This window comes from Taudactylus pleione, unplaced genomic scaffold, assembly GCF_031769625.1.
Source record: "Taudactylus pleione unplaced genomic scaffold, aTauple2 ptg000030l, whole genome shotgun sequence".
Classification (NCBI taxonomy): Eukaryota; Metazoa; Chordata; class Amphibia; order Anura; family Myobatrachidae; genus Taudactylus; species Taudactylus pleione.
Window position 1 is genome coordinate 1,537,981 of NW_028284432.1, and position 25,253 is coordinate 1,563,233.

The 25,253-nt window shown below is 46.4% G+C and overlaps 1 protein-coding gene across 1 annotated transcript in view; it reads right to left on the reverse strand.

The window, feature by feature from the left end:
• Window positions 1-21,610: 21,610 nt before the first annotated feature.
• Window positions 21,611-25,253, reverse strand: part of NBAS (NBAS subunit of NRZ tethering complex) — an 890,452-nt gene continuing 886,809 nt past the window's right edge. Inside the window, exon 53 of the mRNA XM_088451840.1 lies at window positions 21,611-22,208. The gene's annotated coding sequence lies outside the window, so the exon portion shown is untranslated. The remainder of the gene's footprint in view (window positions 22,209-25,253) is intronic.

The window sequence follows — 25,253 nt, forward strand, 5'->3', positions numbered from 1 at the left end:
GAACATCGACCCGCTTGCGAGCGTACTGCTGCTCGCGAGCGGGTCTGAATGACCCCCAATGCGCTTCTTTGGCAGCTCTAAAAATTTTTATATAAGTGGAATCCTTGAGCGGCTGATCATCTTTTTGACACTAGCAGAGACAACACTCACCAGCTACACCTCTTATTCAGCGCTCTCTCATCCGGTAATGCACTGGCATAACTACCGAAGGTGCAAAGGGTGTGGCTGCTATGGGGCCCGGTCCTCCCCCTGCACCTACGGTAGTCGGTAGCAAGCCAGCCGTGGTTGTGTAATACCTGGCAGCGTCTGGCTTAAGCTCCGGCCCCATAATTAAGCCCCACCTCCTGATGACATCATCTGTCAATCACCGGGAGGGCATGGGGAAGCAGGCTAGATAGGAGCAAGGCATCGTGGGTCTAGAAGGGGGGGTAGCCTCGTGGCAGCCGCACTCACATCCCGGCCGTGGCTGCAGCCTGTAATGTCGGGGCCTGAGTCTATAAAGACCCAAACAGCAGGTTGCGGCCCCTTAGTCAGGGACCCAGAAGTGAGCAACTGGCAGAGAATCAGAGTGGCTCGGGTAACACTAGAAAGACATCGGCACTGGATGCAAGGGGATGCTTGCTGAGCCAGCGGGCCCCCTAAACCGTCGGGCCCCATAGCAAGCGCACCCCTTGCACCCTCTATAATTATGCCAGTGGTAGGATCACTTCCTTTTTTTCCTGCAAAAAATGAGAAAGCTCCTTCTAAAGCCAACTAGCCCCATGAACAAACCACCCCTTTACTTCTTCATTAAACTTCTAAAATGCTGAAAGAAAAAAGTAGAGTGTTACAGGTCCCAGAGCAGCAAAGGTTGGAGCAACAGAGGGCCCGACAGATGAGGGGCCCTAACAGGACCATGGATTTATCCAACCCTATAGCAACATCTGTCAACAATAGTTATGGCCATATTCACACATTTATAGGTGGAATCTAAACTATACTAAATTCAGCTAAATACATACATGTTGGTCACATTGAGACATCAAACAATGAGATAATTACAGCCAACTAATTAAAAAACACATGACATTGTACTTTCTCCTGACACACATTGGAATACAAGCTTTCCAGCCCCTGTGAGACGGCAGACAATGCAATACCCAACCTTTCCCATTGATTAACCTAAATACAACATTTATGTCTGAAGACACCACCAGAGCTCACAGCAATTAAACTCAGAGGCGGTAAAAGAAAGCAGAATTTTAATTCTGAATGAAATGTTATGGTTTAATTGTGAGATTTTATTTATTTAATAAGTTTTATTTTTTCAGGTTTAATTATTCACTTTTACTGCAAAAGTATCAAGTGTTTAAGGCACCTATTCATTATACCATATGGGCCCATTAAAAGTGCAGAGACATTAGTTTCTGCATGCTTTTTGTAACGCATTATAGAGGCCCGATGGGAGCACTAATATTCAGAAAACTAAAAAGGAGGAAGTACTGTATACTAGATCTCCTCCTCTGCTAACTCCAGGTGTTGGCGAGACCTGACTAGGGGCGTGGAATCTAACTGGCTGGAGGTTTTTGCCAGTGACCCCCCCAAGCGGGATATGGTCTTAGCTGCGCCCAACCAGCAGGTTGCGGCCCCTTAGTCAGGACCCAGAAATGAGCAACTGGCAGAGAATTAGAGTGGCTCGGGTAACACTAGAAAATAACACTGATGATATTGCAGGAGAACAGTACTGACGGAAATCACTGGTGAATGTCTCTGAGGAAATCGCAGAAGAGTATCAAAGGAGAATACACCTGAAATGACATGTAGGGAATACACTGGATAATAACCCACAGTAAATGCACTGGAGAATAACACGTGGAGGATACACTGGAAGGGTCACATATATTGAATGCACTGGGAGTAACACGTAGAGAATCCACTAGATAATGTTATTAGATACCAGCATTTGGATTAAGAACTGCAGCATAAGTGAAGGATCCAATCGTAGGATAAGTACCGGAGTAGAATGGCAGTACTCAGATGACGTACAGAGGGCCTGATTCAGAGCCGCTCGCAAGCAGCTCGATGGTCCTCCACTGCGCACGCGCCACATCTGGCGAGCGCATGCGCAAGCCCCATCCAGCGACTGCAGCTCAGTCACTACGGGGCTCTCTACAAGACGGGGTGGCTGTCGATGGTGAGTGACAGCTCGCCCAGTTTTGTATACAGGGAGGGGTGGCAAGACAAACGCAGACGTTCCCTTAGGAATGCCTGGCGTTTGTGGGAGGCCCTACTGACATCATTATTGATGTCAGTAGTGGACTTCCTGCTCTATTAGAGCAGGAAGTCCACTCGGCCTTGCGGTAGCCGAGACCCTACCACAGGGTCTCGTCGCAAGACCGATGGTCGCGATAATCGCAGCGGCCTCCTGGCCGTTCGCACAAGCTGTGGGAGGTCTCCCACAGCTTAGTGAGCGGCCATAGAAAAAAAAAAAAAAATACGCCCATCAGACCTGCGAGCTGCCTCCAGCAGCGAGCGGGTCTGAATCAGCCCCAGAGAACACACACTGGGGATCCAGATGCAGGTGAAGCACTTAGTAGAATACTTGAAATCTGTACACGGATGATGCACTGAATACACACACTAGTGATCCAGATGCAGGGGAACAGTACTGAAATAAAAACACTAGAAGTTAGGACAAGAATTGTTCTGAGTTAACACAGGAGTTCAGCATGCTGACAAGTGCTGATCGATATCACTGGCATTTGGAACACAGGATAACACTGAAGAAAATCACTGGAGGTTGTCACTGGAAATAGTACAGCAGGGAGCACCACTAGCACACTAGAGATCCATACACTACAGAAGCACCGAAGAGTATGTCAAAATGGAGCCTGGAGTGATGGAATAGCCACGGTCACTAGGAGTAGCGAAGCAAAGTTAACTACCTGTTACCTGGAGTCCTGCTTTATAGGTAGCTGTCCATTGGAGGAGAGAGTCAGCTGAGAGCTGGCAAGGCTACCACTGGATGAGGGACTAGTCAGGTGATACAGACCAACATGGCTGCGCCCAAAAGTGCAGCCAGGGAACACTCCACAATGGAGCATCACACACAAGTCATAGCGGACCCCGGGGAGAATACTCAGAGCACCACCCACCGCTGAACCTGGCGTCTGACCATCTAGAAGATCAGGGGAAGCCGGTGCAATGGTGAGTAGCAGCTGGTCCCAGGCTGCATCCTGACATGGCCCCTTTATACCCTTGAATAGAAGTGAATCTATAATCTATATATGTGTATATTTTATGTTTTTCTAATGATTTTGATATAGTTCCTCACAGGGGGTCACCATACATATTAATTAAATTTTACTGGGCCCCAAAACTTGTTGCCATGGCAGCTACATCAGTTTGTCTCATTATAGACACACCCAATGACAGAACATGTTTAGTGGGGGAAAAAAATGACAATACTTCTGTATATTTTAATATTTTATTTGCATATGGAGGTCTTTACTCACGTGAGGCAAAATACGATAATTAGGAATTCTGATATGTCCCCAAAGCCAACCGTAACGACCTCATGTTACCTTTATTTAAATAGGCGATATAAAAAAACGTGATGCAGAACAGTAGGGATGATGTGCCATATTATTTGTTTTTTAATTTAAATACACGCACTGGATATTTCGCACCCTACTGCGCACTTTCCTAATATACAGTAACTTTATAGGCAATTATTGAATTATTAATGTATAGCAATTAGTACAACAGACAACAGGCAATTAACATTGCTCATTATGAAACAGCGCATTTAAACTGTGAATATGGAGGAACTTAAAAGTATACAGTAATGGGACACCAACTGTGCCATGAAAAATTCATTACAGATTGAGATGGGCGTCAAAGGCAAGAGGGGGCTTACAGGCTTAATGAGCTTAACGCAACTTATGAAAAAAAAGTAGAATTTGTATAAATTGTGCTCACCGTCATCTCCACATGGTGAATGCAGGAATAGTGTGAGCTGAACCAAGGCACATGAGAATGCAGGTTATTACATATTATTATTAGTAGTAGTAGTATTAAATCATCCACGTCAAAAGGGCCTGATTCAGATATGTACATAAACCTGATTATTTACTTACATTACCGATGGTTGGGTGACTGTGTCTGTGCGATCACAGTCACAGTGCCCTCTGAGCCGCAGCCTGATTGATAAACAACGGCCGTTTGGGGACGGGGAGAGAGCAGCACCGGGCATGTCGCCCCCTCATTTCCTGGAAATGAAAAGGCTAGGGTCTGCGTAGTAAGATGCATATTTCAAGGCCTCGCAAGTGGCCAGAAGCTTCAGCTTACGCAGCCTGGCCAAAGCAGGTACTATGGCGACCAATGGTCACGATGGTGATCCAAGGCAGAGTCTATGGATGCTGCCCTCGCATCACAGATGCATGTAGGAGGTGTTTATTTCCTACAAACACCTCCTGCTGCATTTGCATTTTAGCGGCTGTGCAATATTATCCAGATCTGAATGAGGCCATAAATTCTCTACCATACAAATGCACCAATAGTATGGTAATTGTTTAGAAGTCAATTAACATACAGGGCGCCAGTTCTTTGAGGCAACAATGCTAACCACTGTCCCACCAGCAAGATGACTTACCTACAGTAGTACAGCAAGACCAGCGGCTCCAGTTGTGTATTCCATGTCCAGCGGTGACGTCCTGATGACTTCATGGCAGATTCTGAGGTGCTTTCTGTAGGTGAGTATTGCAAACATTTCCCCTAGTGCCTAACCCTAACCTCCTCTCCCATAGCCTTACCCTAATCCTCCCTCTCATAGCCTTACCCTAACCTCCCCTCTCATAGCCTTACCCTAACCTCCCCTCTCATAGCCTTACCCTAACTTCTCCTCTCATAGCTTAACCCTAACCTCTCCTCTCATAGCCTAACCCTAACCTCCCCTCTCATAGCCTTACCCTAACCTCCCCTCTCATAGCCTTACCCTAACTTCTCCTCTCATAGCCTAACCCTAACCTCCCCTCTCATAGCCTTACACTAACCTCCCCTCTCATAGCCTTACCCTAACTTCTCCTCTCATAGCCTAACCCTAACCTCTCCTCTCATAGCCTAACCCTAACCTCTCCTCTCATAGCCTAACCCTAACCTCCCCTCTCATAGCCTTACCCTAACCTCCTCTCTCATAGCCTTACACTAACCTCCCCTCTCATAGCCTTACCCTAACTTCTCCTCTCATAGCCTAACCCTAACCTCTCCTCTCATAGCCTAACCCTAACCTCCTCTCTCATAGCCTAACTCTAACCACCCCTCCCATAGACTAACCCTAACCTCCTCTCATAGCCTAACCCTAACCTCCTCTCTCATAGCCTAACTCTAACCTCTCCTCCCATAGTCTAACCCTTATCTCCCCTCCCGTAGCCTAACCCTTATCTCATCTCCCTTAGCACCAACCCTATCCTCCCCTCCCATAGCCCAACCCTATCCTCCCCTCCCGTAGCCCCACCATATGCTCCCCTCCCATAGCCCAACCCTATCTTCCCCTCCTGTAGCCCAACCATATGCTCCCCTCCCATAGCCCAACCCAAGCCTCCCCTCCCATAGCCTTACCCTAACCTCCTCTCTCATAGCCTAACCCTAACCTCCCCTCTCATAGCCTAACCCTTATCTCCCCTCCTGCAGCCTAGCCCTAACCCTAACCTCTCCTCCCATAGTCTAACCCTTATCTCCCCTCCCGTAGCCTAACCCTTATCTCATCTCCCGTAGCCCAACCCTATCCTCCCCTCCCATAGCCCAACCCTATGCTCCCCTCCCATAGCCCAACCCTAGCCTCCCCTCCCATAGCCTCACCCTAACCACCCCTCCCATAGCCTAACCCTTATCTCTCTCCCGTAGCCCAACCCTATCCTCCCCTCCCATAGCCTATCCCTAGCCTCCCCTCCCATAGCCTATCCCTAGCCTCCCCTCCCATAGCCTAACCCTAACCTCCCCTCCCATAGCCTAACTCTGGCCTCCCCTCTCATAACCTAACCCTTACCTCCCCCTCATAGCCTAACCATTACCTCCCCTCTCATAGCCTAACCCTAACTCTCACAAAGCAAAAGTTACAGGAGGTCATATACCAACCAATAAATCAGTAGAGATAAAGTGGAGAGAGATATAGGGCCTGATTCATAGCTGCTGGCTCGCGCTGTACGTTCGCAAGCGGCCTGATGTTCTGCGTACACGCATGCACACACTTCGTTCTGCGCCTGCGCGAACTTCACACTGCGATCGCGTCCCTCTCTCTCGCCCAGCAAAGGCAGCCCAGGATATTGAGTGACAGGAGAGGCCGTTTGTGGGTGGTAACAGGGGCAGGATACTAATAACGGGGGGTTGGAGATGCGAACGCATGCGTGCCTGGGTGTTTCAACGCCATTTTAGAGGTGTGCATAATTAACAGGCAGCGTCATAGTACACGTCACTTGCCTTTTTTTTACACTGATTTCCTCGCAATGCTTTCAGTAGGGTAAAGCAACCTCAAGCACTGCGTTAGAATCCGATGGTGCTCGATGTACCAATGTTTTTTTTAATACACTTCCTGGAGATGACGTGTTCCGGTGGGCGGCTCTGCCTGTGCGATTGGGCGTACACATACACAAAGTGGCCGCTCGCTAAGACAATGGTGGGCATGCTTATGCCTTGGCGAGCGATCGCTTCCCGTGGCATCACTTTGAAAAAATTTGCATACGCATCTAGCTAGCGTACGCAGATAGCGAACAGGTCTTAATCAGGCCCATAGTACCAACCAATCAGCTTCTGTCACTTTACAGGCTATTTGAAAAGTGACAGCTGAAAGTTAATTGGTTGGTACTTTATCTCTCTCCAAACTTTCATTAATATCCCCCAAGATCTTTTAAAACCATTTAGGAGTATATTTGTTTAAAAAATCTGATATGTTCCCATAAATGAACATGGTTCATTCGCAGTAAGGAACTGTTTTTTCAGGGCTATTTAGCAATGTGGAATTGCTGGAACACAGGTTTTGATAAGAACCCATCCAGGTGATCTGTAAGATGTAAAGTATTTGCATACACTATCCATTTACTTTCAGGTTTGCAGCAATTTGTGATGGGCATCACAGTCACACAAGCCCACTAAACTCAGGGGTTCCGAGTCTAAACAAATCCCAGGTCGGAATTACTTTGGGTTTCAGAGTAGAACCCACTCCCAGCTTGTGTCTGCTGTATGTTCGGAACTTGGATTTAAAAACCAAACTCAGGTTTTGGTTTGCATTTAACCAGATCCACATTACATGATTTTAGCTGATTTTATCGATTTCTTATTGATTTTTATCGTTTTTAAAGGAATCTAAAACCAAACCAATACCGAATCCGAATCAAAACACTTGAGGGTGGTTTTGCCAAAATCAAAACACGATGATGAATTAGAATTAAAACACGGAGGTCTGCGCACATCTCTAGTCATGTTTATCGATTATAGTAATATTAACAGAAAATGTTTTTGTTTTCTTTTTTTATTTCCAAGGGGGCATGGCCACGCCTCCCATGATTAGACCACGCCCCCTTCTTCCCCCAGGCCCGGCGCGGCTCTCGGCGCACCTGCCGATGCTTGGATCTAAGCGGTCAAAATCTCGACGCCAGCATTCTGACAGGGTTAGGATACCAACACCTGTTGTTAGGTATTCTAGCCCTCTTCCTCTCCCTACCCCTAACCCTACCTCCCCAGTGCCTAAACCTAACCTTTCCTCCAGTGCCTAAACCTAACCACCCCCTCCCCGCATCGTAAACCTAATGCTCCCCCTTAGTGCCTAAACCTAACTCTCCCCCTAGTGCCTAACCCTAACCCCTAAAGCTAACCCTAACCCTGCTACTTACCTTCAAAATGCTGGCGGTTGGGAAGTCGGAGCCAGGATACTGACAGGTGTTGGGATATTGACCGGATCCCATATTAACAACGATATCTCATTAATCTAATGCAGTTTTACAAAATAGATATAAGAAAGATTTTCCTGCCCAGCACTTTTGATTAAAACTTTTGATTTCCAAAGACTGAGAGTAATAACTTTGTACCACCAACCCTTAATGTCAAATTACCAGGACCATGGCAAGGTAGATGGAGCAAATATAGATACATGAAACTACAGTCTGCCAACAGCAGATATCATACAGGGAGAGAACGATGTCTGTGAGTACAGAATCAGCATGACAGGAGCACCGGCAGAAGTGAGCAAAGAATTTAATTTGTTGGGTTCAAGGAAGGGTGCAGACATTGGGATATGATTTTTGTAAAGAACAGCAGGAGGTCTCGAAATACACAGCTAAGAACTGCACAGTGTATCTTACGTCGCTCCCAGGCCACCCAAAAAATATATATTTTCGGGAAGAATATAAGCTATGTTACCATTATTGGTATTCATATATAAAGCACAAAAGTCACAGCGAACGATCCAAGCAAGCAATATGCACATGGGCACAAAGCATTACAAGGGTACACAAGCTCCAGTAACGCTGTTGCTGAGATAAAGGAATGGTTGGCTGCACTCCATAGTGGTTACTGCATTTTGCCAGGATTACAGCACAATCGTGTTTAAATATCCAAATTATTAACTGGAGTCACCAATAGACAACAGACAATGTTATTTGAATAATTTGTTTAAAGGCTGACATCTGTCAGAAACATGATGAAGTGTGTGCAGACATCTGTTTATGCATCTACTGTCTGCTATTCTGTCTCTGTAGGGGAAAGTTTTATAGAGGCCACAAACTTTTACTTATACCGGTAAATAGCTACCATGTAGGTCACTGTTGCTATATACAGGTGTATCATTCATGTAAACTAATTGCACCAAAGCATATTTGCTCCATGTGCTGCAGGTTACAGAGAGTTTACAATGTGATTTAGAAGGGTTGGGTATGATTTCCCGGCGGTGGGATGTCACTGGTCAGGATACCAACAGCGGCATCCCGACGGTGAGAATCCCGACAGTGGTAGGTAAGTATACTACAACTAACCCTCCCCGGTGCCTAAACCTAACCTCCCCTCTAGTGCCTAAACCTAACCTCCCCTCTAGTGCCTAAACCTAACCTTCCCCTCCACAGACCCTAAGCCTTACCCCCCCTCCCCAGACAATTAACCTTACCCCCCCAGTGCCTAAACCTAACCTCCCCCTCCCCGCACCCTAAACCTAACCCTCCCCCCTTAGTGCCTAACCCTAACCCTCTCCCTAGTGCCTAACCTATAAATCTAACCCCCCATACTTACCTTTGGGATGCTGGCGGTCGGGATACTGGCGCTGGGATTTAGACTGTTGGTATCCCGCACGCCGGGATGCCGACTACATCCCGTTTTAGAACTATTATCTATCCCAGAGGTTTCCAATCGCGGTCCTAAAGGCTCCCCAACAGTTCAGGTTTTAGAGATACCCTTGGCTAAGCACAGGTGGTTAAATCAAATTGACTGAGGTACTAATTAAGAAACCTATGCTCAAGCATGGTTTTCTTTAAAACCTGGACCATTAGGGTGCCTTGAGAGCCAGGTTTGTGAACCTCTGATCTATCCCATCTGCAGCTGAAATCTAAGCCCTCTACTGGCTGAACCTAGTCTCTATGCAGTTTAAGGGATCAATCATACTAGTGTGTATCATGTGTGTCTTAGTAGCATTTTTAACGCTAGTAAAATCTTTCTGGATTGTTCATGGCTATTCCCAACACCATTCATGGAGTTTCTGCATCATACCCCTGGTGGCCTAGTCGCCTATGCCACAGCCCTATATACTGGCTTGAATCAGAAGATGCCATTGCATAACCCTTCTTTGTGTGTATGGGGTATCATTGCTGGCACCGGGTTGCTGTTGCTAACGCAGTTCCTCTTTTATTCTGCACAGCACACTTGCCCTCTGTGAACTTGACCTTGAATCCTTTCTGCTTCTAGGATACTTATGGCAATAAGGTTGGTCCCCAAATCTGGTATGAATAACACATCCTTGATATCTGTGACTATGATTTCACATTTAATTCTCAGGTGCACCGTGATTGTCCCGACTTTTGGGTCTGTAAGAACTTTGGGATATAGTTACTAAAGTGAAAGTTTTTAGAAGTGGAGTGTTGCCCATAGCAATGAATCAGATTCTAGCTATTATCTTCTAGAAGGTGCTAGATGATTGTTAAGTAGGTTCTGATTGGTTGCTATTAGCAACATCTCCACTTCTAAAAACTCTCACTTTAGTAAATATTCCCCTTTGTCTCCAATCCCTCTGACTGATATAGGATCACACGTGCTCAATGATGTAAACCACATCTGTGCACTACTGCGGCACTCTACGCAGTGGCATGCACCAGGTCACCCATGCGGAGTAGCGCCTCAGTGACTTCAACCTGTTGGGGCCACCGCACAGAGAGGGGGAGTGGCACATGTTCCCGGATGGGGGCTCATCTGCCGCACTTCTGTATTCTACTGATTGCAGCAGCACAGTCAAGCCACACGGGGTAGACTCTGTGTGGCTTGATGGGGGCCCCCACAACTTAGTTGCCTTGGGGCCCCCACAAGCCTTAGGGGTCTATTTACTAAGCAGTGTCAGGAGACAGAGTGAAAAGTAATAAGAAAGTGATAAGGTGCCAGCCAATCAGTTCCCAACTGTCATCTCACAGGCTGTGTTTGAAAAATGACAGTTGGGAGCTGATTGGCTGGCACCTTATCACTGTCTTATTACTTTTCACTCTGTCTCCTAACACTGCTTATTTATTTATTTTATTACCAGTTATTTATATAGCGCACACATATTCCACAGCGCTTTATAGAGAATAGTTGGCCATTCACATCAGTCCCTGCCCCAGTGGAGTTTACAATCTATGGCCCTCGTTCAGAGCCGGACACTCTGAGCAGAGCGCTCGCTCTGAATGAGGGCTGTCCTCCATAAAAATGGAGCGTCCTCCTGTATCACCACCCACAGCACATACGAGCGCGCAGGATGATGGTCGCGATGGTCTTGACCATCGCGACCATCGCCAGTGCGACCAGAAGCCTGTGGTCGGGTTTTTCGACCACAAGCCCTGGAGTGATTTTGGCTCTATCAGAGCCAAAATCACTCCCACTGATATCACTAGTGACTAGTGATGTCAGTGGGGCCGGCTTCTGACGGTAGGCGTTCCCTTGGGAACGCCTCCGTCTGGCAGGCACGCCCCCGGCACGCCCACCAAAGGGGGCGTGTGTCAATCAACATCGACAGCACGCCCCCTTTGATCAGACGCAACGAGCGAAGGAAAGTGCACACCATCGACCCACTTGCGAGCGGACAGCTGCTTGCGAGTGGGTCTGAATGAGGCCCTATGTTCCCTATCACATGCTCACACACATACACACTAGGGTTCATTTTTTATGTTTTTTGGAGCCAATTAACCTACCAGTATATTTTTGGAGTGTGAGAGGAAACCGGAGTACCCAGAGGAAACCCACGCAAGCACAGGGAGAATATACAAACTCCACACAGTTAGGGCCATGGTGGGAATCGAACCCACGACCTCAGTGCTGTGAGGCAGTAACGCTAACCATTACACCGTCTGTTCTGCCCACTGCTTAGTAAATAGACTACTCAATCCGGCCCTGGTGAATGGTGGAGATAACTGTAATGAGTTGTACAATTAATAAAAGGGAAAATAAAGAAAAAGACAATCAAAATACTTACAAAAATATTTAGGAGAAATACAACGAGGCCACTTGAAAATGAAAGATTCACATTCACATTCTAGAAGTCTATACAGTATACACAATGGGATTTGTTTTCAACCAATAAACCAATCTGATCATGCAGAGATGGGATTGCACAGGTACTCGAGTCTCAGCTCATACCCTGTGATCACATAGATTCCATGCTGACTGTGTAAGAATAAAGCTGAAACAGAGAAAAGATGAAATGCCTATGTTCAGTTGTGAAGATTCAACGCTCACACGAAACACCACGGAGTAACGCCAGGACACAGAAAACTTCAGCCAGAGAACGTTTAGTGCATTGTCTGAAAACAAGGCAGAAAAACACAGCTTTATATAGATTTAAAAATCATATAATGAACCAAATTAACCATGTTTTTATACAAAGTTCTCCCATTTATTAACAATTACCAGCAACTAGCAGAAGAAAATAGCAAATGAGTCAGACACCGCTTTTTGGACGTTCCTGTGTGGGGAGATAATGCATGATGATTAGTGAGATTGTGGGTTTTCATAGAACTGTGCATAGCTATAAAAATAATAATAATGTCAGACTTTTGTACCCAACCGTCCTTAGAGGCTGCACTGATTAAGGTGGTCAGTGATTTGATACTTCCTAATTCTGAAGGCCGTTACTCACTTCTAGTTCTCCTGGACCTATCTGGTGTATTTGCAACTGTTGGCCACTCAGTTCTCATATAAATGCTGCACTACCAAGGTCTTCATGATACTGTCCTACCCTTGTCCTCATCCTACTTATCAAACCATTCATTCAGTGGATGCTTGTCTGGATTCACCACCTCCATTCATGGTTTCATTCATGCACTCATTCTCCCGCATAGACTACTGCAGTTCCCTCCTTACTAGACTAATCCTAACTGGACTTTCACCCCTGTAATGTATTTTGAATGCAGCAGCTGCACTGATTTTCCTTACATAATGTTCTTAAGGTGCCCACACACATAGCGACATTTTAAACGATTTGGCCGATTTCGACGAATCGGGTAAAAAAAGTACAAATCGTGAGTTTATACTCACGAGCATGATGCCGATGTGCGTCCGCGCTCGTCGTACATCGCATCTTCTGATCTGCTGTGCTGTAGGTCAGATTAGCCAATCTGGGATACAATGCATTGGCTGCAAGATAGATCTTTAGTCAGATTGGACATTTTTAACTCCAAATCGTGATCACGACGGCAAGGGAGCTCCCGTGAAAGTTCATGAGGAAATTGGCCATAAAATCGTATCGTGAGGACATCGGTATGTGTGTGGGCACCATTATTCTGCTGCTCCAATCTGTTGGTTCCTACATTGTTTGTCTGTATTTTATTGAATCTGAAACATCTACTTAAATGTAGAGATGAGCGGTTCGGATTCTGTGGAATCCGAACCGCCCCGAACATTGGGGATCCGAGTCCACCCGAACCCTGTTCAGGTGTTCACCGCCTGACTCGGATCCCCGTTCGGGGCTGAACGGCGGCCGCCTGATGTCGGATTCTCACTAGAGAATCCGACATCAAGTCTCCTATTGTGTAGGGCAGACCGCTGTGATAGCGCTCTGCCCTACACAGACACAAACACACAGCCGCCAGCGGCAGATGTGTGTTTGTCACAGCAGCCAATGAGAGTCACACAGACTCTCATTGGCTGCTGTACGGAGGGAGCCGGCTGGAGCTCACACATGAGCTCCGTCTTCCGGCTCCCTCTGCAGCATGTGACAGCAGAGCGGACGGCGCGGGAGCGGGGAATCAGGTAAGTTTTTTTTTTTTTTTACTTGTCAAAGGTCCGGGGGCGCTACTGGGGGGGCCTGCTACTGGGGGGCTATACTACTGGGGGGGTCTGCTACTGGGGGGGCTATACTACTGGGGGGGGTCTGCTACTGGGCGTCCATACTACTGAGGGGCCTGCTACTGGGGGCAGCCTACTACTGGGGGGGGCATACTACTGGGGGGGCCATACTACTGGGGGGGCTGCTAATGGGGGGCATACTACTGGGGGGGCCTGCTAAAGGGGGGCATACTACTGGGTGGCATGCTAATGGGGGGCATACTGCTGGGGGGGCCTGCTAATGGGGGGCATACTACTGGGGGGCATTCTACTGGGGGCACTGCATAGGGGACCCTACTACTAAGGGGACTGCATAGGGGGCACCACTGCTGGGGGCATTGTGTAAGAACACCGCTACTGTGGGCATTGTGTAAAAGGGGAACTACTGTGGGCATTGTGTAAAAGGGTCACTACTGTGGGCATTGTGTAAAAGGGGCACTACTGTGTGTCGTAACATAAATAAGAGACACTACTTTATAGTGTAATGTGAATCAGGCCCTACGTGCGGTGTAATGTGAATAAGATTGTGCACTGTGACTCCTTGGGCCATAGCCCACTATGTAAACAAGTACTGTGACTCTGCTGGCCGTACCCCACTGGGTGGGTGCACTACTTTTCATTTCTGCCACTGCTGTGTGGCAATGTGTCATAGATGTACTTTATACTGTGGTGTCTGTGTCGTTGTGCCGCTGCTCTGTCGCTTAGGAAGCAGTCAGCTTACTGCAACCTTTGGCCAATAATGCTGAAAACAATATTATGAGCTGTGATATGGTCTAAATTGACTGGAAATTAATGTTATTGAGGTTAATAATACTCTAGGAAGAAAAAAAAGACCAGTTTATGTGGTTTTAGCTTTTTTTGTCAATTTTTGTAAAAAAATCCAAATCCAAATCCAAATCCAAATCCAAAGCCAGTCACCGCAGTTTGGCAAATCCAAATCCAAATCCAAAGCTGGACGACGAATTAGAACCAAATCCAAATCCGGCAAAAATGGTCCGGCGCACATCCCTACTTAAATGCAGGGCCATAAACAAAACTGCACTAAATAGTACAGTACATTTCTAGACCTTTTCCCACTCACTTACAACAAGTCTTTCATCCTAGCCCCCAAACCTTCAGGCACTCCCTGAAACTCACCTCTTCAGACAAGCTTAGCAAATTCCTGAGCCATCTACATTAAACATCCCCACCACAACCCTGAGGCTATTCTACCGAATTACCACCCTTGTACAAGGGTGGTAATTCTTACATTTATTCCCCTTCTAATTAAAACAACCTGCTGATGCCCAAACTAAAAGTGAGTGATTTTTGAAGATGTTATAGTTGTATGTTAAATGCTTTTAGTTGCCTTGGTATTTGTGCCTCTACAAGTGTTTTTATTGGGTGGAAGTCTCTGCTGTCACCAACCTAATTGCAGCACCTTTACCCATTGAAGCTTAATGAAACTTTTTGTTCCATAACACAAAATATTGTTTTTGCACATGGGCGCAGTATGCAATGGATAACTGGCTCACGTTCAACATGAAACACTCCCGATCTGGCCAGATACGGCTGTCTGAAGGAGCAATTTACACCTTCTTGATGCACTAATCCATTAAATTACCCATATAAAGTATATAGGCCGAGCAAAATTAGGCCCTCATTCAGAGCCGTACGCTCTGAGCAGAGCGCACGCTCTGAATGAGGGCCGCCCTCCATAAAAATGGAGCGTCCTCCTGGACGCTCGTATAGCTGTGGGTCACCACCCACAGCCTATACGAGCGTGCAGTTTGATGGCCGCGATGATCGTGACCATCGCGACCATCGAAACTGCGAGCCGGAGCCTGCGGTTGAGGTTTTCAACCGCAAGGCCCGGAGTGATTTTGGCTCTATCAGAGCCAAAATCACTCCCACTGACATCACTAGTGATGTCAGTGGGCCGGCTTCTGATGGGAGGCGTTCCCTTGGGAACGCCCCCGTCAGGGAGGCACGCCCCCGGCACGACCACCAAAGGGGGCGTGCTGTCAATCAACATCGACAGCACGCCCCCTTTGATCAGACACAACGAGCGAAGGACTTTCCTTCGCTCGTCGCGTCTGGCGCATGCGCACGACGGAGCTCCCTCCGTCGTGCGCATGCTCAGTGCAGACCATCGACCCACTTGCGAGCGGACAGCCGCTTGCGAGTGGGTCAGAATCAGGGCCTTAGTTTTCTGTTGCCAACCCCTTGGTTGCGTAGAGGTCTTTAACAGCCTCTGACAGGTTAACAAACCAGTATATAAACCCAGGTGGTTTTCTGATCTATGATCAGAGCAAGCTTGCTTACCCTCCCGATTTGGTCGGGAGCCTCCCGAATATTGGGTGTTGCTCCCAACCCCCCGGAAAGGCAGGCAAGCCTCTCGGCTGCCGCCTGCCCCCCCGGACTACTGTTAGAAACTCCCGCAGCGGGGGGGAACGATGACGTGATTTGCCTTGAATAGCGTCATCGTGGCTCCGCCCCCTGCTTCACAATGTCTTTATTTTTGCCATTGTGAGGAGGGCGCGAGGCCACGATGACGCGATCGTACGCCCCCGCCCCCAATATGGACCTATTGCACGGCCATGCCCCCCGCTGTAGGCAGGCATTCAGCTCCCTCCCGGATGTCGGCAAGTATGGATTAGAGAAGCAGTGGTATGGATGATTGTTAGAACCTTAGAAGATGTCCATAGCAACCAATCAGCTTCTACCTATCATTTTATAGAATGTAATTGATAAATATCATCTAGAAGCTGATTGGTTGCCATGGGTAACTTTGCCAGCTGCCCACTTCTCCACTCTTTAAACTGCTTGATACATCTGTTCCTTAGAGGTATATTAACTAAAGTGCAGGTTTTTAGAAATGGAGATGTTGCCCCTATCAACCAATCAGATTCTACTTAACATTTATCTAGCATCTTCTAGAAGATAATAGCTAGGACCTGATTGGTTGCTATGGGCAGCATCACCACTTCTAAAATCCTGCACTTTAGTAAATATACCCCTTAGGGGGAGATGTACTAAGCTCTGGAAAGTAATAAATTGGAGAGTGATAAACTACCAGCCACTCAGCTCTTTACTGTCATGTTACAGGCTGTATTTGAAAAATGACAAGAGCTAATCGGTTGGTCATTTTTATTACTCTCCCCTTAGTGTGAGAACTGACGGACCTTTACTCCAAGTCCAGAACCCGAGAGTGGAAAAAAGTTCTGAGTTCCGTGTTTAAGAAGCATCCCTGAAGGCAATGTGGCGATCCATTCCACTCACCCAACCTACACCACACTGAATGCTCTTTGACACAACCATCATCATGGCCAGATCATTGTGACTTTCCTCTATATATGTACCCAGGGGGTAGCCAGGTTGTGATGGGAACTCTCCAGTGGCTATGTACAGGAGATTCATATTCATACATAATAAAAGTAGGCAATTCCCTTTACATTGTGGTGGCATTATGTGGGTCTCAGGTATGGCTAGGGTCCAACACCGCCCAGACTCACAATGGCTGGTATTACAATAAATCCTTAGACCACAATTTGCTATATATAAGAAATATGTATCACAGAAAACGAACAGACATTAGGAAATACAAGGGATATATTGAGCCAAGATAAATATAATTTTTCTTAGACTTCTGAAAGAATAATGTTACAGCACTACTGAGGGAACGGAAACCATGTATTAAAGATCAGACAGCGGAAATGTAAGTATTTGTTAATTCTGCTGATGTAATATCCAAGCCTAATTCATTTTACTATCCATAGCGAAGTGAACAAGGTTAATTAGCTACAATAGCTTCTGGGCAAGAAGACTTGGATGCAGATTTCTTTCAATGCTATCTAGTTAGTGTACAAGGAATGTATGAAAAAAGACAGTCTGGTTGCATTATACCAGAGTTAATACGTTGGGGTAGGTTAGCCGTTTGTCGGGCTACGTCTGTGGTGTGATGTGGCTTCCGATTTACACAGTTGTGTTGCAAACTGATATATGGGTTCTGCTCAGTGGCGGAACTCCTGGAGTCAATGGAGTCATTTGCCGCCGGGCTCTAGCCCTTAAGGGGGCACCTGGCTCCATTGTTCCTTGGGCCGTTCCGGGCACTGCTATGGAGATGGAGCACCGCTGATCGGCGCTCCACCTCCAGCGGCGTCAATACGGGAGATGCGGTCGCACCCCCTATTTGCCGGGCGCCCACTGAGTGTGTTACCACCGGGCGCCCAGCTCCTTCTTTCCCCCCGGCGGTAGCGGGAGGCACAGAGCTCACCCCTGAGCTCCGCTTCCGGGTCCCACAATGCACTATGGGAGTGACGTCATGACATCACTCCCATAGTTCCGAGGAGCGGGCGCCGGGGACGGAAGGCAGCAGAACTGGAGCAGGGTTTCAGGTAAGTATCGTTTGTTTGTTTTTTGTATGTGTGTGCGCTTGCGGGGGGCTCACTACAGGGGGCACTATTGGGAGCACTACAGGGGGTATTACGGGGGCTTACTACTGGGGGATATCTACAGGGGGCATTACAGGGTGCTTACTACAGGGGGCTTACTACAGGGGGCATTACCGGGGCTTACTACAGGGGGCATTACTGGGGGCTCACTACAGGGGGCATTACTGGGGGCTCACTACAGGGGGCATTACTGGGAGCACTACAGGGGCTTACTACAGGGAGCATTACGGGGGCTTACTACAGGGGGCATTACAGGGGCTTACTACAGGGGGCTTACTACAGGGGGCATTACTGGGGGATTTCTACAGGGGGCATTACTGGGGGCTTACTACTGGTGGCACTACAGGGAGTTTACTACAGGGTGCTTACTACTGGGGGCACTACAGGGGCCCTTACTACTGGGGCACTGTAAAGGGGACCACTACTGGAGGTACTGCATAGGGGGACCATTACTGGGGGGCACTACATAGGTGGCACTGCATAGGGGGACCACTACTGGGGGAACTGCATAGGGGGGCGGCAGCTGGGGCTGGCATAGGTGCTGGGGGGGTGGTAGATTTTAATTTGGGGGGGCACCAACATTTATCTTGCCTCCGGGCACCTGGTACTATGGGCCTGATTCAGACCCGCTCGCGAGCACTAAGCGCTCGCAAGCGGATCGATGGTGCCCTAGTGCGCATGCGCACGATGGAGGGAGCTCCGTCGTGCGCATGCGCGAGACCCGCCTAGCGAGACACGCATGCGCGAGACACGCACCAAAGGGGGCGTGCTGTCGATGGTGAGTGACAGCACGCCCCCTTTGGTGGGCGTGCTGGGGGCGTTGCTGCCCTACCGCAGGGTCTCGTCGCAAGCCCGATGGTCGCGATAGTCTTGACCATCGCAACCATCTTTTTGGACGCTCGCATAAGCTGTGGGTGGCCACCCACAGCTATGCGAGCGGCCAGGAGGCCGCTCCAATTTTAGGTAGGAGGGCCCTGATTCAGAGCGAGCGCTCTGGTCAGAGCGTCCGGCTCTGGATCAGGCCCTATGTTCCATCACGACTGCATAAAATGTTCCCTGATACTTCAAATTTGTGTTGGAGATGTAGCACTGATATTGGAACTTTTATACACACCTGGTGGTCCTGTCCAATACTTGTGTCTTTTTGGGAGGAAATTAGATCTCTCCTTCACACCTTGGTCGGGTTAAATATACCCTTTAATCCTCAATAATAAAATATTGGTTAAAAGAATGAGAACAATGGATTATTATTATCTAGAGAGATATGGTAATGTGAGGTCCCATTGAAATAACCGCCTTTGGCAAAACGCGTTTGTAAATAAAGGAGCAATCACTGCACAAGTTTATTTATTTATTATCACGACTTCAATTTCATAATTTCTTTTTATTAGTATTCCCTACATTCATTTTTTTACACTATCTTTATTCCACTAGTCACACTGGGCCTTGTACAGAGTTAATCTAATAGCCCGTACACACAGGACGATCAGACAACGATCAGATATCGTTGTCTGCTCGATCTCCATGTGCTGGATGTTCGATATCGAACATCCAGCAACATGCACCAACCCCCAAACAACGCAACGATTGTCGTTCACGGGTCCCTAGAGCAAACAGGCTAACCTGGTCGATATCGACCAGGTTGGCCTGCATGCACGGGCGATATCGACCATCCGTGCCCGTGCATTGACCATCGTTTGGGGGGTTAAAAAAAAGAACGATATAAACGATCAAACGATAAACGATATCGTTATTGTTCTTTTAATCTGACCTTGTGTATGCACCATTAAGCTTCATCGCGATTTGCAATTTAAAAAAAAAAAAAAGTTCCAGTGGCTTGGAGCATCTGAATTTTTTTTATTATTATTATTTTATTATTATTTTATTTATTATTGTACAATAATGTACAGGTTTTCCATTCTCCAGTTGTGAATTAATCAAATTTTTATTTGAGAAAAACAAGAGTGCCATGCAGTATAAAGTGACTTTTGAAACAGTGCTTCTGCTATGTTACCAGATGTGAATACTGTATATGGGTGTGTTTTACACAGTTATGATTAGTCGGACAAAGCGAGTCTCAAGTCAGACCTGAGACAGTATTTAAAAAAAAATCACAATTTTAGAGTGAAAAAAAAGTTAAAATTTGCATTCCCAATTGAGGGCTTTATTCAATTAGAAGCGAAAAGCCGTTTTCCATGAAAAAGTATCGCCGATTGCATCTTTTCGCCAGCTCGGAACTTATCTCCTTATTCAATTCCAGCCGCTTTTCGCATACGAGGAAAGTCAATACAATGTAATAGGTGAAAAAGATTCGCCTCTGATTAGCAGAAGTGCAAAGGTGGGAAAACTACTCAGAACCATTGGGTCAGTCCCAGAAAGGACAACTGTGTCAAAAAAAACCTGGGAAAAACTTAGCACCCCAAAAAAATACTTTCATTTTGGGGCGAAAAATCACAAAGTGGGGGTACAAGTATAAAAACTAGCGAAATAGACTTCTTGGGGGTCTGCAAGCATGGGTCAGGTGATTTTATTATTGCAGGTGCATGTAACAGGTGCGTTTTTCAAGTTTTTTTACAACTTCACTTTAGAGACTTTAAAAGATGCTAGCACCCATTTTTAAGTACCCCAATATGACAGGACTACTTATGTTCACCAAAAAATACTGCTTAATGCCATTCTTCACCACTTGTGCAAAGAATCTAATAAGAGACTATTGAAACAACTTAAGTACCTATAACTGTTTTATTAGGGCCATTCAGACACATCTGCATTGATCCCCAATGTTAGTGCATCTTTTTGGGGGATTCAGGCTGGTTTCCCCAATTCTGACAGCACTTCCCGCCTGTTCTGAATTCGCCGCTTGCCATTTTCGCCTCTTTTGCAATTGAATACGACGAATAGCAGGGACACGCACGATAACTTTCTGCGCCCAAAAGACGCAATGTCTGCGAAAAAGTCCGGCGCCTCCTCACTCCCTCTTGGCGGTTTCGCGCGTGCGTGACCCTAGGTCACGCATGCGTTGCCAGGACAACAGGGAGCAGGTAAATAACGCAGCTACAGAAGTAGCTGCGATACTTTCCACGGGGACAAGTGCTTTTCAGATCTGTTGTCCCCTCATCGGAGCAATGATGAATTGCTCCGGTGTCAGGCTTCCCCCCTGACGATATTGAAATGAACCTCTATATACCCCTGCCTGTACCTTCTAAAATCCTACCTATAAACCTCTAAGGATGACGCTAATTTGCGTACGCAGTCATACCATAAATAGAGACTCCAGACTCAGAACATTCCGAAGCACAAAGTATTATTCAAGTAAAAGTACAGTCAGTTACATGCTATGACCTGTGTACAATAAGCGCAAATAAATCATAAAGTCACAAGATACAGTTGATATACATATGCATGATTATACAATGAGAGACACAGAGAGAGAGACAGAGGGACACAGAGAAAGAGAGACACAGACAGAGAGACATAGACAGAGTGACACAGAGACACCGAGAGAGAGAGACACAGAGAGAGAGAGAAACACAGAGAGAGACACAGAGAGAGACACACAGAGAGAGAGACACACACAGAGAGACAGAGAGATACACAGAGAGAGAGGCACAGACAGAGAGAGAGACACAGAGAGAGAGAAACACAGAGAGAGAGAGACACAGAGAGAGAGAGAGAGACACAGAGAGAGAGACATAGAGAGAGAGAGAAACACAGAGAGAGAGACAGAGAGAGAGAGACACAGAGAGAGAGAAACACAGAGAGAGACACAGAGAGAGAGAAACACAGAGAGAGACACAGAGAGAGAGAGAGAGAGAGAGAGGCACACAGAGAGAGAGACACACAATTTAGGCGCAAAAGGAAATTATACAGACCCCAAGTACAGTATACATACGCAGGCGCTTCCGGACCCAGAGATAGGCATCAGCAAGAGACCCCTCGTCATTCAGCATTCAGCACGAAGACCCAGAACCAGCATTTGTGCACTCATATTTATACCCCCCAGAATAAACAGGACAATAGGGAAGTCTGTTGCTGATATCATTGGTTCCCAGGGGTGAAGCATCTGTTACAGCACATTTAACAGGCTGGTTCAAACAGACTCTCCCTGCCTCTAACAGCTGAGGGTCTTCCTCTTCACGCCTCCTGCAGCATTGTAACAGTTGCTTCTAAAATATACATTTTGTTGCTTGTAGGCTCTGCGATCCATAACTCGGGAATGTATGATGCGATCTCCCCACCGATAACACCGGAATACTGTAAAAAGGATACGCATCAGTACAACTCCAAACATGACTTGTTTAGCATGTATAATACCTTAGTTATCAAATATCTTTATTTTTCAACATTTAAACTAACTGAACCAACTTAAATCATACACTTTAGAGCTTATTGAACCTTATGTGTGAATATGTAATGTGTGGGTATTCGGGGTTTGATATAAGGATGCTAGTTATTAATGGGTGAGATTTGAGTGCACAATTTCTCATACACGAAGTGAACATTCAGCAGTGTGGATTGCTGAGCATTGTAGTTCCATGCCCTCTGTCAGCAGGCCCCCACCTGTCCTGTGTTCAAAGGAAAAACCTCTTTTGTTCTCCCAGACTCTTGTGTGAACTGTGGATCAAGCTGTGAAGTTGGGGCCATCCTGTCTAGGATTCAGACAAATCCAATTGTGTAGATCAATGCCTGGATTATATTACAATTGTCACAACTATACTTTATCTGCATCCAGGGATTCCCAATTTGTATGTAAAAATACACATTTATTCTATTTACTCTTACTCAGAAAGCTTGTTCTTCCAGTTGCCCTTGGTAGATTAACAAAAACATTGCCATCTGTTCTTAGCTCCTGAGTTGTAACTTGAAATGACGCTGGTCACAAAATGGCATCTTGCAGATTCTTGTTTCTAAAATGGAGTCTAGCTGCCATTTGCAAGATGGCGTCGCGCACGCTTCAATTTTAAACTGATCTTGTCTCAGCCAATTATTCAGCTTCGACACCCCGCTGCGAGTTGGATACTAAAGTATCCCACGCAGTGAGATCAAAACTTTATCTGAGGCCCCAAAATCCCTTACAAGATTTTGGAATTTAAAAAGGCAACATGTTTATTACTCCTGTGGTTACTGGTTGGTAGATCCCAATAACAGAAACAGTTTATAATGAAAAAGTTACTGTACTATTAAGTATAGAGGATAAGCCTGGACTATACAGTATAGCAAAGGCCAGGAACAGCATGGGAGCAAGTAAGAGCCTGAGAACGTAGCCATTTGAGAGCTAGGGATCAGGAGCAAGGGAGGTAATCAACCAATAACAGGGATCACAGCACAGGAAAACCTCTAAGAAGGTACTGTACAGGATCCAGAGTACTGGTTTATGGATAAGGCTCAATAAACTGGTCCATGTGTTGTTTACTTTAAGCTCCTAATCTAGGCATGAACCTGTGATAACAAGCCCCAGGTGCTGGTACCTCTATACTACCATAATGCAGGTCATTAGGTCATTACAGGTCTGCACGTTAAAAATGTCAAAGAGTGCAGCAGGAACAGTAGTGCAGAGCCTGTGCCGCTCTCTGCAGAGGATGCAATCCCTCACTGAGCAGAGGATACACTCCCTCACTGAGCAGAGGTTGCACTGCTGCAACCCAGAGTTGACAATAGGTATGCCAGATGCCTGCTGGGTATTGACACTATGCCTGCAGCAGCAGAGCAGTCGCAGGACCTCAAAGGGTGACCCCTGCATGCTAACCATAAGGCCTTCAGTGCACATGTAGAGTACAGTATGTCAATTACTGCGCCAGTGTAGGACCTGAAATATCTACAGTACCTCATTCACATCATCAGAATATTCACACTATATTGCAATATAGCACCGAGTATTCCAGGAGCAGAGCAACCTGGCCATGTGGGAGGCAGATGAAAGAATAAAAACAAGATGTTGATAGTGGATGGAACCTGGTCCCCAGCAGCACAGATGCAGACCCCAAATTAGATTATGCTAGCCAGTTGAGGTCACTACCCACAAGTTTCACAACTGTTGCGTAACTTACACTGACAAATACAGTAGAAAGAGGTTAGCCACAGATTAAAACTAATATACAGTATATATTGAACTCGGTTACCATAGCATGATTATAGATAGTGTATCTTTATTGCCTTTTTCATAACTAACCTACCCCTAACTGTAACATTATACAATACCACATATACAGTGTTACGGGGAGAAAATGACCACTTACTGTAATTTACTACTGTATACTGCCATATTATAAGAGGAGGACTCAGGCAATCCTCTGCCAAATGGCCCAAAGTGTTAAGGGTGCTGAGACCACAAAGTGGGAGTTAAAACCCCCAATGGGAGAAGAGCCAATCAGAACTGCTGTCAAGCCAGGTCATGGAGGTCTCTGTCTGTGACCACTGGATACAGTATTCAGAGTCCCCATTTTCAGTTGCCAGTCTCAAAAAACCTGCAGGAGGCAACCACCAAGCCCACTATCCTAAACCACCACCAAAGACACCAATGTCTAACTGTGATTTGGCCTTTGCTCCCCAACATAGTATTAGTAAGGTTTTCTCTTCCACCACTTCAATGAGAGCGGGATGCCTCACACATTGCGTATTGTATGTGATAGATCCCGCCACTTGCGTTTAAAAAATGCAAAGTACAGTTCTTCTGGAAAGAGCTGCCCTTTACCGACTTCCAGGTTTATGGCGTACTTCTGCGCATGTGCTGGTTGTCATGTGTGCCATGGGGTATTGGGAACATTGCAAAAAGAAGCCCATAGGCTTCTATTAGACAACACCGTCTAAAACAGGTCCAAGCTCTGAATAACGGGTCCAAGCTCCGAAATGTATCGCATTCCAGAGCTTGGTACATACTGTATGGGGAATGTGGCCACATTTTGCTTTTAATACATCCCACCCTGGGTCTGGTATGAAAAGGTGACATTCGGAATGTCAAGAGGTTCTGAATTTTGACATGGACATTAGGTCAACAAGCAATTCACAAATGTCAACATGGCTAAAATGTCAACATATTCCCAATGTCAAAACCAAAATGTTGACATAATGTGTTTGCATATTTTAACCTAAACCCTAAAAATAACAAAACAAAATGTACTGTCGACATTCTAGTGTCAGCATGTCAAATTTCAACATTATGAACATGTCGACATTTTAACCATGTCGATGCTTGTAAATGTTGACATTTTTCTTGACCTTATGTTGATGTTGACATTCAGAACCTGTCAACATTCCGACTTTCAACATTTAGAATGCCGACAGGTTCCCTCTTCACTACTT